Source organism: Erithacus rubecula (genome assembly GCF_903797595.1).
Source record: "Erithacus rubecula genome assembly, chromosome: 1".
In the NCBI taxonomy this organism is placed as follows: Eukaryota; Metazoa; Chordata; class Aves; order Passeriformes; family Muscicapidae; genus Erithacus; species Erithacus rubecula.
The window spans coordinates 97065016-97079884 of NC_136658.1; the positions used below are offsets into that span (position 1 = coordinate 97065016).

Below are 14869 nucleotides of genomic sequence, written 5' to 3' on the forward strand. Positions count from 1 at the left end.
AGACCTTGTGAGTGGGAGGAGAGCTGAGACTGCAAGTACAAGGCAGAATAACAGAATAATTTCTGTAAGGAGAAAACACCCTCTCTATATATATTGAAAAGTCAGTTCAGTGCTGCTATAAAAATAACTATTTATAATACTGACTATATATGGAAACTCTTGAAAACTGTTCACATGTAAGCACTCGCCTTCACTCTCTCTCAAAACTAAAACAGCAGGAGAAAGCTGGACAAAAAAGATCTAACCAACAGTTTTTCCTAGGTACTATTTAAGTTCTGACTATGATATGAGTTCTTTTTTATGAAATCTTGTTTTGGTTATATGCTTATTGTATGAACATGGCCCACGAAACAGTGATGAGAGAGAACCACCCTAGAAAAGTGTTGAGATGGAGGATGAATGAAGCCATTGTGAACTATGTGCTCATCATGTGAAAGGAACAAGAGTGCCTTATATTTGTCATAATTTCTATTTGAGAATTTTAAAGGATTTTAGCATTACCCATGAGCTAAACCTATAAACTCTACATTATTATGTTGATCTTTACTTCAGAACATCATCATTCTGATGTTATTTCTAACATGAGAATGATGAGTGCTTGTAATATAATGAACAATATAATAAATTTCCTGGTTCCAAATCCATATTTTAACTCTGATACTTTAGTATCTTGATTAAGATTTATTTGTGAATGGTTATACCAGCTTTCTGCATCATATTAATTTTATAGTATGAATTAAACATTAAAACAATATATAAATGGAGGAAACCACATCAACAGCCCTGTATAACAACATCATCTTTTACTGAATCTGTGCAGTTTCATAATATTAAATGTGGATGAATAAAAGAGGTTAAGTTCTGAATGTTCACAAGATTCATATGCTCAGCTTTGAACAATATTTTTTAAAATATAGAACATTACAATCTATTTCTTTATCACTGTTAATGGAGATATTTTAGTATGGCAGCAATAGTTGTGTTAAATATCTTGACTAAGTCACAATGAAAGAACAAAATAGATGTAAAAGCAGCTGCATGTCTTAAACTGTGTTGCTATAGAAATATTGCATATATTTTTTTCCTCCCCAGTCTGAAACAACTGTGAGAAGTTCATTGGAAATAGGTTAGCTTTAAGAGAATTTCCATGCATGTTTCCTTTAGGCAAAGTAACTTTCAGAAATGAATGTATGGGGTCTCAAGTTAGTTGTGTTCCTTTTTGCAATCGTGATATTTGAGATCTAAATTAAATTTAGCTGATGTGGAGTAAAAATAATCTATTGCTGTGTTTTAAAATGAGGAAAATGCATATGGATTAGTTATTATATGTTGACTTTCTGTAAAACTGAGCTGTTAGATCCCCAGAAGCTTTTAATTCTAGCTTTAGTGTAATTAAGTTTATTTTTCCAACATGACTTCAGCAGAGATGTTTGTGTGTTCCAGCTTGACTTCAAATTTGAATTCCTAATACTGCCTTTTATTGGTGGAATTGCCTACTAATATCTTGAAATTTAATCCTTTAGTTATTAATTTATAATAATAGGATAACTTAATTTAACACTGGCACTTGGAGAAAAAAATATAATCTTAACATGGTGATGTAGTTGGCATTTACAAGAAATACTTGCCTGGCAATATTATTATTTAAAAAAAAAAATAATAGGAGAGAGGGAGGGAGAAAAACCCCCAAGTGTGAATCAATTTTTAACTGAATCTTCAGAATCCCAACCACATGGAGCTCCATTATTTTGGTAAATTGTATCACTGTCTCTGTTAATGTGTTCCTAGAGATGACTACAGTAGTGCAGATGTTGATGGTAACACGCTGCTGTATTCAGAAGGAAAGAGAGGATGTGGCTGCAAGGTTCAGTAGAATAAAATATTTGTTCAACTATTAAGTATTAAAAAATATTTATTAGAGCTCAAATTTGAAACCAAAACTTTTTTCACTCTTTTCTTCTCTTCATAATTAGGTGTCAGTGTTTAAAAGTCATCCTGTATTGTAGGAACTGTACATTTCTTAGTGAGTTTGGAGAAACAGTTTACACTTAATATGATTTCTGTGTAGAAGTATGTTTTGGCTGACTTCATCATCCAATTCATGGAAGTGGGACCCTAAAATGGATTTCTTTAAAGTGCCTACTAATTTCATGGTTCTTTGGGATCACTATCTGGTGTAGAAACACCTGGAGTTTTCCAGTGTGTTTAGTTTACTTTGAGTTAGTTCTTATGAGGTGAGCAACTCTTCAGCTGTAAAGTTATAATTTTTATGCAAAGTAAGTGAATGTACATCATTGAGGGCTTTTCAGCCTCATCACTTCTTGACTTTGAGAGGGTAGGTCCTTCTGTTTGGCCAGCATGTGATATTCTGAGTGATATTTTAACTTGTTAAATCAATCTGATTTCATGGCTGCAAAATAACTGCCAGCTTTTTAAGCTTTGTATTAGCAAGTGGGACTTTGTACTTCTATATCTTTATCTTTAAAGCACAGAATCTTTTGAGTTAAACTTGATAGAATAGTAAATTTGTGTTTATAAGCTTTCTACTTGCTGCTCTATTTTCCAATCTTAAGAGGACCATATTTACTTTTGGTGTATTTTTCATGTAATTCACTTTTCCAAAGCTCCCTGTGTTTGCCTCAGCATACATCAGCACTGTGCTGGTGTAGAGCAGAAGGTCCAGTGTGCCCTGGGTGTAGGGGGCTCATGATGCTTGGTGGTGTGTGCTGCTGCTCTTCTCTCCCTTTTCATCTGGATGCATTTCTAGGTGATGTTGAAGAGGATGGTGCTCTGATGGAAGGATTTGTGTATTACCCTCTGCTGTCTGTTACCAGGCACACTGGGATTTGTTGTATCTTGCATGTTGCAGCATATCATGTTAATTGCAAGTTTGTCACAGGTATCTCCAATTAATGAATGTAGTGTAGTTTGGTGTTCTGCTTCTTTCGAGATGGTGAAAGTGTTTTTTTGTTTGTTTTGTTTTTGAGGTTGGTTGGTTTTGTGTTTGTTTTTGTAGTCTGCATTTTTGGCTGTTATCTGAAATGCTAATAGCAAAACTGAGGTGCATGGAATGTGGGTGCATGAAATGTCAGCTGTTCCTAAAGCTCAACTTACAGTTGTTCTAAATTTCTGTTAACCTGCTGTGTTCAATAAAGCTTTCCAGTAGCTAAAAACAAATTGCAGGAAAAGTTTCCTTTTCTGTTTTTTATTTTGAACTCTTGGCAGCATTTTGTTTATTCCCCAGAGTCACTTAAACCCTCTCTACAAATATTTGTGCACATGGTGAGTTCAGCATGTGTTCAGCTTCAGTTGCATTGCTTATACAGAAGTGTATGCAGGATTTAGGCCCATCTGACTTTGTGACCCCTTTTTGAGGTGAGGAAATCTTAAAGTTGTCAAAACATATAGCAGCTTGTATGGTGTATGAAAATGTTTTAAACACATTTTAATTGATATTTCAAGCTGATGTACAAAGTAGTTGGTAGGCCTGCTGGAAGCTCTTTAGTGTTTTCTGTGTTGTGTAACTATAAATGTAATGATGATGGACAGGAGATGGGCATAGGTTTGTAATACATGGCAACATGTTTGCTTTTAACCTTACATACCATTTGAGCTGTAAAATGGTTTATTGTGCTTTTGGGCTCGGCTATTTATGTGTTGGATTATTCATCCAAAAGTTAAAGCTGTTTGTTAGTCAGAAACTAGACAATTGTCATAGCAATGACAGTAGCTGTTACTAATTTTCAGTTGTGGACTTCAGAGCATACACTACTTTTAATCATAACCTTTTTTATTGCAAGATGGATGTTTACTGAAATGAGGCTGAATCTATTAAGAAATATAGAATACTCTCTCTCCACTTTCTACTGCTGTTTTTACTAGGATTGTGTAGGGTATTTTGAAGTGATAATTAACATCAGTGATGGAAAAGGGTCCTCAGGAGGTTTTCTAGGTAGATCTTCTGCTCAAAAGCAGTATTTTCCTAAAAGCGTGTTGATTCCTAAAATGTCAGTAGGAAGAAGTTGTGTAAAACTAAATTATTCTTCTTTTTCCAGGATCACACGTTTGCCTGCTCAGCTCATTTTAATGACATTGTTGCATTTTTTTCTTTTGAGCACTTAAAAAGAGAATTCTAACTAAAATGAAGCAGATGTCTTTGGTGCAAGCAGGCTTTTTTCCTCCCCTTTTCTCTTGGCTCTGATCTGCCTCTATTTTTGATTCTACTTTTGATCTGCCACTTTCACAATATTGCCATCAGGTTGTTTGTTTAACCTTTGCAAAAATGCTTCCAGTCTTCCTTGCTTTGTATGTTGGTCAAGGATGGAGTATTCCCAAATCCACCACTCCAGATGTGTACACGTAGTATGCTATTATCTACCTACATCTATAAACTTTTTTCAAAAGCCAAAGAAACCCTCAACTCCCCTCACCTTAACTTATTCTTTTATGAAAACACCTACAATGAATCTGTGCTGGCTTCAGAAGTTTCATGCTTTAAAAACTTGAGTCTACCTTATGGACCTCTTCACACTTTCCTGATCCATCTGTTCATCTAGCACAGCTTCTCCTCAATCCCTTCACACAATCTTAGGCTGTTGAGATGCAAGACGCCTTTGCAGATCCTTTAATTGGTAGTAGTCTTTATTTTTACTTCTCTACTTCTTTTTGTATTTCTTGAAAAACAAAACAGATCCCCCCCCAAAAGAAAAAAAAACTTTTAAATGGACATTGAAAAAAAACCTCATCCCAAAAGCTCATGCTCTCTTTTTTTCTTTCCTTTCTGGCATTATTATTTCAAGGAATGTTTCAAATGACATGCCATTATAATGTTTTTATGCAACCATTCTTTTTTTCCTTAACTGTGAAATCTTGTTTGGTACAGCTTGTGTTTAAAGGCAGTTATTTATGGAGCTCTGTGGCTGCACATCGTGATGTACAATCAGTAATGTGTTGATCCAGTAGGTCTGCAGACTAAAGCTACTACATTATGCAGTACAGCCTAGTCTAAAACAGAAAACCTTGAAGTTGGGAGTGGCTAGTGCTGATGAAATGCTTTGTGGAACAGGTGGGACTTCAAAGTTTTATTTTAGTTTGAGGGAAAGTTGCTTATGCAATTGTACCATCTGTCCATCCATCTGTCCATTAGTCTGTCCTCCCACCCTGCCAGTGGGAGCTGCTTGCCCAATTCCTGGTCAACTTTGTTCTCCAGCCCTGTTGCATGCATGTACAGGTCTGACAGAAACAGGCAGATGGTCAGAGAAGAGACTGGGCAGGCAGTGGGGAACCCCAGTCTGTGACTGTGGCTGGCCTGTAGTAATAACCACCCTGGCATGTGCTGCCTTGTGCTAGGGCAGAGTGCATAGGGAAGGTCAGATGGAAAGTGGGAGAGTCATGATGCTGCTGCAGTGGGTTACTGCATGTGCACGATGGGAGGCAGGTCACAGGGGTGATAACTTGGGGATGTTATTCTAGGTGGGAAGGAAGGGTGTTCTCGTGGATGGTCATGGGACCCAGAGTTTCTGTGTGAGACCTCTTTGATGGTCTAACTTAGGTTTTTAAAGAGTTTCCTTTCTTAAGGGAGTTGAGGAAAGAGCTTCTCAGCTTAGACCCATCATCAAGAGCAAGGAGGAATAGGAGGCATAGCAAACATCATCTGATGTACATGACTAAGAGGTTGTGCATATCCTATAAAGTCAGTGACAGAAATGTGAACCTGATGAAGGAAGAAGGCTGTCAGCCAGCCAGGAGGAACTTGAAACACAGAACCTCATATATAGAAATCAGGGGGATTAGAGAGAAAAGAGGTACTGTAGCACAGCAAATCAAATTGAAAGAACTTAAATATTTCTTAAAAGATTGGAGGGCTCAAATGTTTTCAGTTTAGGATTTAAAGAAATATGTAGTTTCAGCACAACAAATGTGTTGCTTGACTGTCTTTAAAAACTTTACTACTGGTATAAATAAAAACAGATTTCACTATGAAGGTGACAGTGTGGGATGCCTGCAATAATAGTAACCAAACAGTATTTTCAGAAGGTGAACCATGACTCTGCTTTTCCCAAGCAAATAGCTATTCCTGTCATTTGGAGATCATTAAATCTGTTTCAGTAAATTCCATACACATTGATGTTTTAGTTGCCTAAGGCTCTGTGAGTGAGCAACGTATCTGAGAAAAAAAAAAAGCCTGGCCTTCCATCTATTAACCTAGTTGTTTTTTAGTTGCTTCTGCTGACTCAATAATATTATGTGATGTAACTCACAGAAAAATATCCATGTATATTTTTAATTAATGTATTTGAAACTTAAGATTATTTAAACTAAAAGTTTGTATGCTTGAAGATGTTTGTTTCGGTTTTTTTTCCTTCCTGAGATAAATCACATTTGTTTATATAAATCACTGTAAAATACAGTGACTAAAATCGGATTGCAAATATGTATGGATGAAGAGATATAGGAAGATACTTCTATTAAGGTCAAAGTCTGCTTGCCTTTGATCATACAAACTACTGAACAGCCCTGGGAGGCTTGGAGGCCTATCCTGTATTTTTCCATACCAGTAAAATGGGTGACCTTTTGTTTGACTGTTCCAGTTATAGTCACTTAAAATAACATTTGAGCTATTGTTGGCTGTTTCAATGAAAATGGAAGGTGGATCAAGCTTGTTATCTTGCTGCTCTTCAAAGAAATTAACTGAGAGGAGGTATGCTGTCCTTAAAGAATTAGTTGACATAAAACTTCAATGCTAGTGAGAAGAGATTGTTCAGTTATTGTAAAAATAAATGGACAGTTTACACTAGCTTTTTAATAGCTCAGATTGTAAAATAATTTTTAAATAACAGTTGTAACTTTCACTTTGTGACTGTCAAAGTATTTTGGAATTTTTCTTGCTCACTTTCTGACATTTTCTTTTTTTTTTTTAATCTCTCTGTAATTTATGAAGAAATAGTTACAACATATCAGTTCCCACCAAATTGCCCAAATTTCCAAGTCCCATGCACTTTTAGCAATCCAAAACCATTCTGATCCCCAAATTTGCAGAGTAACTTTTAGTACTGAATATACAAGGTTGATGGTGTAGGGCATGAAAGTAATGTTATGAATGGATGAATGTAATGCATGAAAATAAGAATGTTGGTTTTTTTTCTACACTGTTGAATATCAAAGATAAGGGCTGTATGATGGGACCCACCAGCCTCATTTGTTCTTCTGGAAGTTGCTGTACACATTAATGAGCTGACCACTTCTACTTCACCTGTTGTGAATGTAACTAATATTTAGAAAGGAAAATACAGTATATTTCCTACCCTTAGAGCTGGTTTGGCATACAATGCTGACAATGAAATAGTGGAAGCTGGGTTGCAGTAGTGAAATGGAAGCAGGGATAAAAGCAAGAACATCCTGGAGAGCATATTTACAGATTTTTCATCTGCTGTGGAGCCCTGACATTGAGAGAGGCATGTACTGGGTAATCTGAAAGCTGTGTGTGTTGTTCTGGGCCATGTGATCCAGAAGGGTGTGGAACAAGGCTGTGGTGAGAAGTTGCCCCTGTGGATAAGGCTCCCACTGGCCTGGAGTGTTCCTGCTGGAGGTGGAGCACCAGGTGAACATTATACCACAGCACAATGCCATGGTGCCCAAGCATGGCTTCACAGTGTGCACAGCAGTCCTTGTGCTGTGCTGCTAATATTTGAGAGGATATGTTGTGCTAAAGATTTAAATTGGGGAGCTGCAGATTCAGTTTGATATTTAAAGTGGGGGATTTGACAGCTTGGTATGTAACATATATATTTGTGTAATGTTAATCTGCATTTTTTTATTCATTTCATGGTTCATTCATATCTCTTGGGATGGAAAGCCAGTCCACCTGTGAAGCTGAAATAAGTGGATGTTATTTGAGGTGCAATGATAGATAAAGATTAAAATGGACTTTTAGGATCAATTATATTTGTGTAATGCATGGTAAATTTTTTCCTGACTTCTTTTTCCTTCCCTAATAGACTTTGCCATTTTATTGAGGAACTGCAGGACAGATTATATTACATATGGCTGACTGTGGTAGTGAAATTCTTTTCTGAATCAGAAATAATTTTGAACGTGATGTGAAGTGCTTAATGTCTGCAAATGCCTGGTAGTTACATAGAACAGATTTTTGGCATGCAGAAGTGGCATCATAGCATGCTTTAACCTGAAGTTTGAATCTGGAAGGAAAATAATGAAAGCTGAGATAGTTTTCAACATTTGATAACCCTACTTTTGTTTCAAGCAAAAGCACAAAGATGTTACTGCAGTGTAGTGTGCACTCTTATTTAGGTTCTGAAGGGCTACTGGTAGAACAGTAAATGGTGCTGAGCACCTAAGCTAGATAATGTTCTGTGATATGTGCTTTAATAATGACTTTATGAGTACAAGAATGTACAAAAAACCACCATTAATGCTCTACAGTTTCATTTTAAATGAAGTGATTAAATTGTTTGTTGCAAAAAACCAGATTATTTTAAACTACAGAATGCCTTAATGGAATATGTGAGTAACAAATAATACTATGCTAAGAGTTTATTTTCTCCTGATGGTTTTTGTTTGCTTGGTTGTTGTTTTTGTTTTTTAAACATCCCTTCAAAATACATAAGATGAAGAGAAATTGTCCAAAAGGTATATGGACTACTGGAACATCAAGAAGTGTTTTTAAATAGTATTAAAGACAGTCATCTGGAATATGTACATACTCAAATACTTCAATTTGATAAGTATTTTTCCATTTTCTCTGATTAAATGAAGACAAATGAACATTCTCTTTTAAATATTGTTCCCTAACAATACAGAATAGAGTAATGGATGTTGTGTTTATCCCTTTTATTATAACTCGAGATTCTTTCTAATAACTCCATCTGAGGAAAACAATACTGCCATTTAATTAGAAACAAAACCAAAGAGGAGAAACAGCTCAAACTAATCTAAAAAAAAAAAAAAAAGATGAAAGCAGAGGTTGATCAATTGCACTGCAGTACCTAAGAGAAATGAAATACTGCTGAAGGAGAAACATATAAAATAAGTTTCCAAATTGATTTCAAGTTAAGATGTCAGTAGTGGGTGGGAGGGCAGAAAACTGTGCTTGTGCCAGTGCTAGCTATTTATGGTACAGCTGTGACTGGAGTGCTAAAAAATGATGGAATATAAATCAAGGTAACAACTTGACTAAATTCCTGGTGAGTAAATTCTAGGGTGCAACCAGTGACTAAGGCTTACTTTGGTTCATTACTATGCTCCTAAAGTGCTGTGAACCCAGCATACCTGAATTACCCTCTATGAACACTGTTAAACATGCATCCTTATGACCCTTCCCTTTCCCAACAGAAGAATTGCATGAAAACAGGAATTTATCCTTTGGTAGTGAGAAACTGATTTAGTTAGTGTTGGGTAATTAAGAGTTACTTACCTGCATTTGTTCTATGATGAAAGCTGTATTTTTTCTATCAGCATTTTTGAGAGCCAGTGTTTCCAAATTAGTAGTCTGAGCTTTTTGTTTAAAAGTCTGCTGGAATTGGGGTATATAATACACTGCCCCCTGTGCCTTCAAGGAGTTTAGGTAATAAAGCATTGTGTACCATGCTGACCAATTGTTCAAAGTTACTAAGAGGAGTAAATAAAACATATTAAAATTGGAAAGAGTGGGGAAAAAAAAGTGTGCTTTATAGGAAGTTGTGCTGAACATGACCTGAAAATATACTTTCCACGAATGATCTAATTTAATTACCTTGCTTTGCATGTTTTCCTTTAAAAGATTTGTGAAACAAGGTGGAGAAATACAAACTGGAGCAAACCTTGAGAAAACAGAAATCTGCACAGCATGCTTATGCTTCTTGGTATAAACTGTAAACATTCTGGGCTGTGTCTGAAGTTGCTATGTAGTTTTTACCTTTGCTTGGCTCTGATCAGGGTGGCACCTTTATTCTTTTATTCCCCACTGTTCATATGCTGTTGCTTACACAGTTCTAAGATAAAAAAAGTGGTCAGTGTTTTCTTTTGCACTTACCTGTAAATGATTCTTTTAGTTAAACAGTATAAGAATCAAGTGGTCCTTTTGCAAAATAAACATGATTTTCCCCAATTATCTGGTAATGCTTTTAACTATCCCTCTATTGTAAGTATTTCTTGCAGCAGAGGCACAGCTTAATGGAATCAGAGCTGAAGACTGTGAACAGCAATAGTTTTCATCTATTCTGCTTGTACCAGAAGGTAGAGGTTAAGTGGAAATGAGTTTTGCTGGTGCTGAGAAGCACAGCAAAATTATACTGAGAAGATGTTTTAGATTGTGCAGCTTTGTCAGTGACATGAGATGGGATGTTCTGAGCACTCCTCAGTGTTCCTGCCCCTGTCTCTGTATGCAGGAAGTTGTTTGGAACTCCTAAGTTTTCTTTTTTCTTCCATAGTGAAGTTATTGGTTCAGCATTTAAGAATTCTGAATAGAAACCAAACCTAAAAGGTCTCCCTAGGTTATAGACTGCTTTTATGATAAAATTCTGAGGTATGCTGAGCTCTGTTATTCAGTGATAATTGTAATTTCTCCCTGAAGTTGCAATAATATCCTTCACTGTTTTGTCCATTTGTATTAAAGAAATTAAAGCTATTCAAGTGCATAATGCATTTGTTCTTCTTATTGGGACATAAAACCCCACTATGATTTCAATAATATTTTTCTCTTGACGACTAAAGGCTTGGTAGTAATTAAGTCATAATTACACAAACTTTGCATTTCTAGCTTTGGAGTTCAGTTGTACTTAGGTGAAAATAAAGAAAATAAAAAGCAAAGCACTAATTGATGAATGAGGTGATGGGATGTGGAAGTACCAAGAGGGGAAGCATTGAAGCATTGCTTGTAAGACTGGGGGAGGAAGAGGAAGTGTGTTGCTGTAGTAGGTCTATAAACACATTTTAAAATACTGTAATGTAGAAACAGCAGGCTAACTTGCTTTTTCAATGGTGGGAAATACACCTTTAATGAGATCTGCTCTTCCTCTCTGTTTTGCAGATAGCCTAATCTCTGTAGTTCTCGTTTTTTCCAGTCTGGGTTATTCTGTTTGATAGGCTTCTACAGTTCTGAAATTTTTGGGGGGACCTTCTACAAATGTTGCAGGAGATTAGAGAAAGGAGGGAAATAAAATGTGCTTGGGAAAAAATCCTGGTGAAGTATCAAGATCTATACTTCTGTGTTTGTGTTGTTTTTACCATTTAAGAACTTCATGTTTAGATGCCAGTTGTGAGCTGTATCAAGTAGAAATAGAAAAAAGTGTCAATCTGCACTTCATTTATGTTCATTTTCACTAGAGGCAAAAAAAGTGTAAACTCAGTTCGGTCCATTTCTGTTTCTCTGAAGTCTCAAGCCCTATGTAAATCTGAAATGAAACCTACCTCTTTTAATTTTTTTTCTTAAACAGCTTTATTCTTATAAATAATCCACTTGTATGACAAAGAAATGCTGTGCATATGGCTTATAAATGTAAGATGATCTTAAGAGAAATCATCTGTGTGTTATGTGGGGTTTTAAACTTTTTGGTTTTTTCTTTCTCTTCCTACTTTTAATCCTCAAATAGGGTTTTGAAGCTCTTCAGTTGAAGTATTAAGAAAACATCCTTTGAAAATTGTGCTGAACTATATCTTATCAATTGAACAAAAGAAAAAAATGTGAAACTAATTAGCTAATTGTCTTTTAGTCTAGCTGATATTCTAATAATTACCCTTAGATATTTGCAATACACAGTCACAGCCACAAGAATAAAAAACCTTTAGCCTTAGTATTTTTGAAAGGTGTGTCTGTGATAGCTTATCCTTAATGGTGACAGTAATAAAATGAAATACTAAACTAGAACTATTCCCTGAAGTCTTATTTCTTGTCTAATATCCCAGAAAACATAGAATGCAAGGTGTCTATCCCAAATTAACTGACTTGAAGCTGATGCTCAAATTCTTGTTTCAGATAAGACAATAATGCATTGATCAGGTACTCTGAAAGAAGGGAATGTGCAAGAAATCATTCACCTCTAGAAGACTGATACCCATATGTAAAATTGACAGTATTTGCTAGGCTCTGCTGGTGGGTAGGAGGTGTAGGAAATTCTACTTTGTTAGTCATCTTCTACAAATGGAAGCTCTATTGTTGTTCTGCTGCACTTCCTGGTGGCAAACATCTTAATATATGGTGGAATTAATGAGATTAGCATCAGCAGGTTTTATAGCTTACTGATTTTTGTAAAGGCATATGTCATAGTAGAAATCATACACATATGCAACTGTGTTTTCTATTACTTGCCTGAGAATGAAAATTAATTTTTACTGCCTATAGGGTTTATTTTACAGCAGAGGATCATGTGACACTGTCTTCAATATTAGTCTTTTATCGATGTTTTCTACAACTGGATCTGTATAATACTTGTTCATGCTGCATATTTATGGCAGATACAAGATGTGGTAAAGAGAATATATTATTTAGGATAAGTTCTTTTAATGAGTTCTTTGTATTTGGTGGTGAGTGTAGAACTCTGTTGTTAATCATTTTTGTATGTTAATCAATGGAAATAAATTGAAGGAGATCAGAAAATACTGAGAGTGGTAGTTCCATATTGTTTGTTCTATGCTTTTGTATCAGGTAAAGAAATGCTTTCAAGCCAGAAATAAATGTCTTTTCCTTCTCAGGAAGACTTCCATATTAAAACAATTTAATTGTAACCCTTAATGAGTGTTGAGATTAATGAATCAAGTAATCTGCACTTCTTAAAGTACTGAAAACACCCTATTCAATTTTCATTCTAGTTCAGTTTAAACAGATAAAATTGCACTTAATAGCTATCAGATCAGTTTTACAGTAGTGTATTTCAAAAGACTAATGTCAAAAGGTAGTAGGTTTTTTTCAGTGTTGCAAATCTGGAAAAAAAGGGCAAATTAATTATTTGAAGGCATAAGCAGATAGTGGATGTTCTGTTTCTGCTAGTAAATCTAAATGAGAATTTCACAGCATTAAAAGCTGCACAATTTTTAAGCAATTGAAAGGAAGTAGGGGAATTATTAGAATCATAAAATATCCTGAATTGGAAGGGACCCACAAGAGTCCAGCTCCTGTCCCTGCACAGGACACCTGGAGAATCCCACCGTGTACCTGAGAGCATTGTCCAAGCACTTCCCAGCTCTGTCAGGCTTGGTGCTGGGAGCACCTCCCTGGGCAGCTGTTCCAGTGCTCACTCACCCTCTTCCTGATCTCTGGTCTGAATCTCCCCAGCACAGGATTGCCCCATCCCAGGTGCAGAACCTGGCACTTGCCCACATTGACCTTCATAGGGTTGGTGGCTGCCCAGCCCTCTGATTTGTGCAGATCTCTCTGCAGTGCTTCTCTGCCTTCAGAAATCAACAGCTCCTCCCAGTTATGAATGATGGGCAAACACACTTTGTGTAAATATAGAAATGAATATAAATATTGAATATTGAATATAAATTACATTGAATAAAAATGCACTAAGCAGGCTATTTTCCCTTTTCTCCCTGTCCTCCTCAGCTCCCACAGGTCCAATTTATCCTTATAGCTGGATTGCTACACTTTAACAGCACTCTGGTAAAATGAGGATAATCACTCCTGACTAGATGAACTCATTGGAACACAGGTAAGTTGAGACTACAGCTATAAATTAATAAATTTTGAAATTTCTGGGTTCCTGTGTTCTTTCAGAAAGGTACCACTTAGCAGTGTTTTCAGTATTGAGTGAAAGCACTCTGAAGACATGGCAGAATGGAATGCTTTAATTGTTCTGCACTTCATGTGGGCTATTGTGGGTGAAAAATCCTTTAGCCTTGAATTAGTTTCTCTGGCATCCTAACCTTTTCTGTTGACAAGTACCCACTTTAGGTTCTTCAAATAAGGTACATGATTTGTGGCCTTTCTGTAATGAATGTGACATTTTTAGAAAAAAAAAATATTTTGAACATATGGCTGATTTATTGCTCAGTCATTTTCAATTAACTGTTGTGACTTTTGGTTAGCTAAGGCAGTTTGCTTTTTAGCTTGTTCTGTTCTGTAGAGTGATATTCTTTTTCCTGCTAAGTAAGGCTAATAGGTTTTAAGACCTTGAGTAGCTAATATAATGAACTGCCTTAGTCTGCCACAGATCAGTTTATGATCCATCCAGAAATATCTGTATAAGGATGATAACATCAAGTTTGAGATAAACTAGGTTTTAGTTGCAAATCTGTATTTGGTAAATTATTCTTGTATTAAATTTCTTGTTACAACTGTCTTGTTGTCAACATGACATGGTTTTATGCTCCTTTTAGTTTCTGGGGTATTTTGTTAAATAAACATGGTTTTGTCAAAATGAACAAAACAGGGCTGTACTGAAATCTAGATCTGAGAAAGTGATTATCTCATTCGAAGACAGTGAAAACAATACTTTGTTTGGGGGCTGTGTCTGTATTGGGAGTGTCTTTGGGAGAATATTAAGGGTTGTCCTTTCCTGCTTGTGGCAATCTTATACTATACTCATTATTACCTCCTGGCTGTTGACAGAAATCACATGCTGGATTTGGTAGACTTGTGGTCAGTCAAGTGTAACTTTCTTACTGTTCTTGAAAGATTGGATCTTAGTAAAGCTCAATTTTTTAGGCAGATAACAGTACTTCATATAGACTATTACTATGTCAATAAAGTGACAAGTATTTGAAGTAACTAGTGTTAATGATTTACTTTTGGTTTAAAGAAACAAGGAGCATCTAAAGATATGTAACCCCTTCTCTTAAAGAAACATGTTTTTATTTGATGAAATATTTGATGAAACAGTTTTATTTGATGTAATATTAAATGTTATAATAGGCACATGATACCTACAAATGG

At 35.8% G+C, this 14869-nt stretch overlaps 1 protein-coding gene across 4 annotated transcripts in view; it reads left to right on the top strand.

The window, feature by feature from the left end:
• The window catches only part of CDKL5 (cyclin dependent kinase like 5), a 120357-nt gene that overhangs the window by 3393 nt on the left and 102095 nt on the right, over window positions 1-14869 (top strand). For 3 of the 4 annotated variants that reach the window (XM_079315299.1, XM_079315297.1, XM_079315300.1), the window contains exon 2: window positions 13541-13646. The exons of the other annotated variant lie outside the window; for it this stretch is intronic. The gene's annotated coding sequence lies outside the window, so the exon portion shown is untranslated. The remainder of the gene's footprint in view (window positions 1-13540; window positions 13647-14869) is intronic. 4 annotated transcript variants of the gene reach the window in all.